At 43.4% G+C, this 7,258-nt stretch overlaps 1 pseudogene; it reads right to left on the reverse strand.

The window, feature by feature from the left end:
* Positions 1 to 1,263: 1,263 nt before the first annotated feature.
* LOC116091022 lies at positions 1,264 to 1,570 on the reverse strand (annotated as a pseudogene).
* Positions 1,571 to 7,258: the final 5,688 nt, after the last annotated feature.

Consider the following 7,258-nt stretch of genomic DNA (forward strand, 5'->3'; position numbering starts at 1 on the left):
TTTTTTTTTTTTTTTGAGACAGAGTCTCACTGTGTAGCCCAGGCTGGCCTCATATTCACTACCCTCCTGTTTCCACCTCTCAAGCACTGGGCTCATAGGTGGGCAACACTACACTTAGCTTCTGGTTTTTCTGGCTTTTGGTGATAAAAGTGCAGAGCCACAGAAGATGCTCTGGGAAGGGAAAAACCTCCCTTAGTCTCTTCAGGTGAAGCTTCTATTCCTTCCTCAAAAGTTATGCACAGCAGATCCCCTTACAGAGAAGATGGCAGGAGGCAGTCTATCTCTGAAGTAGTCCCAGTGCTCATGGTATTTTTGTGTTGGTGACATCTTCTCTGAATTGGGGTGACTCCACTGAATCTGCTCTAACCCACAGACCTGCACAGATATGTGCTGTGTATAATTTTTTAAAAAAAGATTTATTTATTTATTCATTTATTTGTTGTATGTGACCACACTGTAGCTGTACAGATGATTGTGAGTCTTCATGTGGTTGTTGGGAATTGAATTTTTACGACCTCTGCTCTCTCTGGTCAGCCCCGCTCACTCCAGTCGACTCTGCATGCTCAGTCCCTGCTCGCTCTGGCTCAAAGATTTACTTATTATTATACATAAGTACACTGTAGCTGACTTCAGATGCACCAGAGGAGGATGTCAAATCTCATTACGGGTGGTTGTGAGCCATCATGTAGTTGCTGGGATTTGAACTCAGGACCTTGGGAAGAACAGTCAGTGCTCTTACCCACTGAGCTAGCCCCGTGCATATAACTTTTAAATTGTAAAAAGCATTGTAATTTTCAGCTGGCTCTTCTGTGATCACTTGCTCCGAGGAAACTGGTAGCGATGTTGTTTCTTTCATTTTCAGAAAGCCCCAAGCCATTTGACTTATGAATACATCCCTCCTCTCCCCTCTCCTCTCCTCTTCTGTCCTCTCCTCTTTCTTTTCCTCCCTCGCCCTCTCCTCTAGTATCTTCTATTTCCTTCTCCTCTTCCCCCTTTCCTTTTTGCCTCCTTTCTCCTCCCATCTCTCAGTCCACAATTCTTTTATCTGATGGATACCAGTCACACTGGATTCAAGGCCTCTCCCTATACTATTACAAACCCATTCTTTGTTGGTGTTGTTTTTGTTTTGTTTTTCTGAGACAGGGTCTTACTATGTAGCTCTGGCTGTCCCAGAACTCATTATGGCGGTTAATCTGCTAGTATCACCCATTTCCACTGTCTAGAGGCTATAGCATCCAGCACTGATGAGTGCTAGAAACAATGTCAGGTCCACTCCCTAGGCAGCAGCAGGCACACAGCCATCTGGATCTCCCGGGACGTGATGGTCAAGCACTTGTTGTAATGCGCCAGGTGCTCAAAGATGTCTTTCACGAACAAGTTCATGATGCTCATGGCCTTGGAGGAGATGCTGGTGTCTGGGTGCACTTGCTTCAGCATCTTGTACACATACACTGAGTAGCTAGCTCTCCTTGAGGCTATGCTTGTGCTTCTTGCCGTTCTTCTGCACCCTCATCACGGCCTTCTTGGAGCCCTTCTTTGGGGCAGGAGCAGACTTTGCAGGCTCAGGCATCTTCGGATCTCCAAATACAGGAAGCTCAGTCTGTGTTTTGTTTTGTTTTGTTTTGTTTTTAAAGACTCTTGGAGGCAGGATCACTCTGTGTGGCCCTGGCTGTCCTAGAACTCTCTCTGTATACCAAGTTGACCTCTAAGTCACAGAGAACTGCCTGCCTCTGCCTCCCTGAGTGCTGGGACTAAAGGCATGTCCCACCACCACCCAGCCTGTGAACAGCATTCTTGCTGGGCCATCACATGGCCTTTCTGCAGCGAATGTGAAGAGGGAGCTCCCTGGTCTCCCTTCCTCTTTGAAGGGCACAGCTTTCTAGAATTTGCCCCTGATCCGTATGACCTCATTTAACTTTAATGACCTTCCTAAAGACCCACTATTCCAGTGAGGGCTTTAATATATACATAGGGGGCATAATTCAGCTCGGCTCTAAGTACTTCATGAAAGACATAACATATGTGCACATTTTAGTTGTTTTAAGCTTTACTAGAAGAGGTGGGTTAACATTTGAAATACCCCAGTGACGAATGCCTAGCATCTGCAAAGCATGCGAAGTCTAGCCTCCAAGGGACCAGTGGTTGGTAAAGATTGAATATAGAAGGCCCTTATCAGGCTCACGTGCTCACTGTTTGGTTCCAACTAGAAGTGCTGTTTGGGTGTGTGGTGGCTAGTGGTAATTGTTAATGTGACAGAATCTAGAATCATCTGGAAACCTAGCATGATTGAGGAAGACATTTTTATATCAAGTCTCTGGCCTCTACAGGCACATAGTCCCACCCACACATCTGTACTTCACACGCGAAAACCACCCATACACACAGACATACATACCATACACACATATATTAAGTATGTTTTTATTAATAGAATGAGTGGTATTTAAAACATGTGGCTTAGCCAGGTACATCTATAGCCCCAGGTAACTGAGAGATTGAGTCTGGAGGGTGGCTTGGGCCCAGGACTTGGAGTCATAGTGAAACTGTCCTCAGAAACAAATAAAGAAACATGGGACACGGGGATTATTAAGACACATCACATGGGCACCCATGCTTGAGTGAGAGCCACAGGTCTGGCAAGACAAATGCCCCTGCGTGCACTGCCCCAGGCTATAGGTTTTGTTCATTCCTATTGCCTGAGACTCAATAGAGGACACTGTGTCTGTTCTAACTGGAGGGTTAGTTGAATCCTGACACTTAAATATTGTCACATCTATGCTTGGTGTACCTTTCATGCAAAGTCTTTGTTGGCATGCCTAAGGGCAGAGACTTGGCACTTCACTGAGTTAGAAGAGTACATTGCACAACTCTACTCATGCCTGCTTGTAATAAATGCCGCTATGTGTGAGTCCAGGCGAGGCTGGCTATGATTTGAAAACTTATTACTATTTTGGGTGTGTGTGGTGCTGGAAATTGAACCCAGGGCCTTGCACTGAACCACATCCCTAGACCCCTTAACTTTATTGATACTAGTTACTACTATTTTTTGTGTTTATGTGTTTGTGTGCATGCATGCATGGGCACCTGTGTGTGGAGGCCAGAGGTCAGCCTCAGGTGTTGTTCCTCAGGCACTATCCACCTTGTCTTTTCATGTGTGTGTTCATGTATACACATGTATATGTGTGTATGCACATACATGTATATGTGTGTGTGTGCATGTGCATGTGAAAACCAGAGGATAACTTTGGGTGCTGTTCTCCAGTTGCTTTGTGTCTGTGCATATGGAAACCAGATGATGATCTCAAGTGTTGTTCTACCTTAGGTACTGTCTTGTCTCTCTTGTGTTTTGAGAGCAGAGCTGTCACTTAAACTTGAGACTTGCCCATTAGGCTAGGTTGTCTGCCCAGGGAACCCTGGAGATCTGCCTGTGTCAGCTCTGGGATTAGAAGTGTGTCCCTACGCCCAGCTTTTTATATAGGTGTTGGGGATAAAACTCAGGTTTCTATGCTGTGTGGCAAACACCTTACCAGCTGAGCTAGCTCTCCAGCTCTATTATTATTATTTTTAAATTGCATTTATTTCTTTGTAAGAGGCATAAGGAAGTCAGAGAATAGTTTATGAGGATCAGTTCTCTTCTTCTACCAAAAAAATTTTGAGACATGAACTCAGGTCTTCAGGCTTGGTGTCAAGTACTTTTACCAGCCAAACCATGTCATTGGCCCTGTTATTGTTTGTGAGGCAAGGTCTGACCTCCAACTAGCAATTTTCCTGCCTCTGCCTCTCTAGTGCTGGGATTACAGGTGTTCGCCACCAAGCTCATCTTTAAAAATTAATTTTAACAGCACACCTGCTAAAGAGGTCAAGAGGGAGCTTACTCTAGACCCCAAGACTCTTAACTGGACATTCAAATAAAATTCAGAGTTAGAGAATTTGATGGGGATATAAAACGAATGGCATCTTGATTCTCTCTAGCCTCTCCCTGATATTTAGCATTTCCTTCAAATATGAATGTATACAATAAGCCACAGTAGCATCAGCATGACCTGTAACTGTCACCAGTCGACAACACACTTCCAAAGTTGCAGATATTTGGCAAGATCATTCATGTTCATCAGCACTCTGACATGAGGGGTGTTATTAAATGGGCTGCAGCATCTTGCTACTTGATGGGGACATCAATTTCTACATTACAGATTTGTTTTAATAGTTTGATAATAATTTCAACATTCTTGCCTTTCTTGGTGATCTGAGCCTGTGTAGTTAAGGACTCTGTTCTGGAGACTTCTGCCATTCCCAATAAACAACATATATTCAAGGCCAGGTTCATCATGAAAACAGCAAAGATTGGGAGCTCAAGTTTCCAATTGCCTGTTGATTGTCTTCAGCTTGAAGACCAGCTTCATCTCAGATATGATTGGATTGTGGTTGGTTTTGCTTCATAATACTGCTGACATAATACTGCTCATACTCTACAAAATGCCTCTTTTGATTTCATCTTGTTTGGGAGAACTTGTGTCACTGATCTTCTTTCTAACTGTGTGGTTTCTTTGCAGGCTTCTTTAAGTCCCGTGGCTCATTGGGAACTTAAGTTACAAGTAGATCATATGATGAGTAAACTTCATCTCAGTTGGCACCTGTCAGCTGTGCTGTGTCACAATACACAGACAGGGAGGAGTCCACCATTTCTCTGAGGGAGTCACAGAGGTGGCTGTGACTTACAGTCATCTGGGCCACTAATATTTGTATTCCAGCTCCACATATGTTTTTGGTTTGTGTGTGTGTGTTTGTTTGTTTATATTCTGAGACAGTCTCTTTGTGTAGCCCTGGCTGTCCTAGAATTTGCTATATAGACTTTACTGGCCTTAAACTCACAGATCCACCTACCTCTGCTCCACCCCCTACCACAAGTGCTGGGATTAAAGGTGTGCATCACTATGCCAGGCTTCCACATACTTTTTTTCCCCACAGAATTAGCTAGAAATTAAAGTTGTAAAGTCATCCACCTACCCTGACACCTTGGATAGTTATATCTTTGGTATTACCATTTTGGGATCACATAATATCATAAAATCATGTAGCATTTTAAAGCCCTTGGTTTATATCCATTCATACATTCACTGAAAGTACTTATTCATTTAGTCTGCTAGCATTTATTACATGATGTTTCCTGCTAGTCTTTATGCTAAAACTTAGATTCCAGGAAAATCAACATTTTTATTCTTATGAGGTATGGTGGTACACACCAGTGATCTGGGTACTTAGAATGTCTAAGGCAGGAGAGTTTTGTGTTCAAGATCAGCCTGGGTGACATAGTAAGATATCATTTTTTATTTAAAGACCAGTGGGGGAAAAGCCAGCATTTGGGAGGCTGAGGAAAGAGGATCTGGAGCTCAAGGCTATCTTTGACTATATTGTGAGAGTGTTTCCAAAGGAGGATGGGGAGGAAAATTGATATTTTAGCCATAGTCCAAGAAAGAATGATCAGTGAAGAGTGTGGATGTTTTGGAAAAGGGTGCTCAGCTTAAGTGGCTAAGGGTGGGAGGCTGCCAGTAGCGCCCAGGCTCCACTTAGTCTGGATGGAGGAGATATATTTGGGATGAGGTAGAGAGGCTGCCGAAGTCTTACATGAAGTCCTTGTGAGGGCTGGGCACATAGTTGAGTAGGAAGAAGCAGAGCAGGCCAAAGCCAATTTAAAAATAGTGTTTAGGCATGGCGGTGGTGGTGCATGCCTTTAATCCTAGCACTTGGGAGGCAGAGGCAGGCGGATTTCTGAGTTAGAGGGCAGCCTGGTCTACAAAGTGAGTTCCAGGACAGTCAGGGATATACAGAGAAACCCTGTCTCAAAAAACCAAATATATGTTGCTCTTCTGAGGACCTGAGTTCAGTTCCCAGCACCTGCCTTGGGCAGCTCACAACTGCTTATAATTCCAGTTTAAGGGGAATTAGATACTCTTGTCCACTGAGGGCCCAACACTCACAGGAACCCCCCCCCCACTCCCATATTCATAATTAAAGTAAATCTAAAAATATTTCTTATCACTTTTTCTTTTCTCTATTACCTCAGAAATGTTTCCATCTTATATGCTAATCATTTTAATTTTATTAAAAATCATACTTTTAATTTCTAATTGTTCCATTTTAATTATCTTTAAAAATATTAATTCCCTGAATGCTCTTTTTTTTTTTCTTAGACAGTGTCTCAGGTATCCAGGCTGGCTTTGAACTTGCTATATAGCCAAGGATGACCTTGAATTTATGGTCCTCCAGCCTCTATATCACCAGTGCTTGGATTACAAGCAATGACTAGTTTTATGTAGTGCTAGGGAGTGAACTCAGAACTTCATGCATGCTGGCTGAGCCCTTTACCAACTGAGCCACATCCCCAGCCCCTTGGATACTCTCTTTTTACTGTTATCAAAATAATGCTTTCTTTGGAACATCATTGGTAGATGGAATGTGTGTCTGTGTGAGCTCCTAAGCATACAGTTTACATTTCACAGTGTAGTCTGTTTCCTCCTGGTTGCTTGATCTGTTTGCTTTTGGCTTGCTTACTCAGGTTTTCCTCTGATGCCTGGTCCAGAGCCCCCGTCCACATTTTATAGCAGAGAACCTACAAGCTAATAGAAGTTGTATACGTGTGGATGGTGTTTGCCAACTACAGACTTCCTTCTATGGTAGTGTCTTTGGGTTTCTCTTGTTGACATGAATCACCATGACCAAAAAGTAAGTTGGGGAGAAAAGGATTTAATTGACTTACAATTTCATATCATTGTTCATCATTGAAGGAAGTCAGGACAGGGACTCACACAGCACAGGAACCTGGAGGCAGGAGCTGATGCAGAAACCATGCAGGGATGCTGCTTACTGACTTGCTCCATGTGTCTTGCTGAGCCTGCTTTCTTATAGAACCCAGGACAACTAGCCCAGGGGTGGCACCACCCACAATGAGGTGGGCCCTAACCCATCAATTACTAATTAGGAAAATGTTTTACAGCCCTATCTTATGGAGGCATTTTCTCATTTCAGGCTCCTTCCTTTCAGATGACTCTAGCTTGTGTCAAGCTTACATAAAACTAGCCAGCACAGGTGATAGTTTTGCATAGTGAGGTTCTTAGGTCAGCAGCAAGACTACACCATTGGAAGGTCTGCCTCGGATTTCTTTGATTAGAAACCAGCATGATTCCTCAGCAGGTAAAGGTGTTTGCTGCCAAGCTTGACAACCTGAGTTCAATTCTTAGGTTTCACATTATAGAAGGAG

Source organism: Mastomys coucha, chromosome X (assembly GCF_008632895.1).
Source record: "Mastomys coucha isolate ucsf_1 chromosome X, UCSF_Mcou_1, whole genome shotgun sequence".
NCBI classification, from domain to species: domain Eukaryota; kingdom Metazoa; phylum Chordata; class Mammalia; order Rodentia; family Muridae; genus Mastomys; species Mastomys coucha.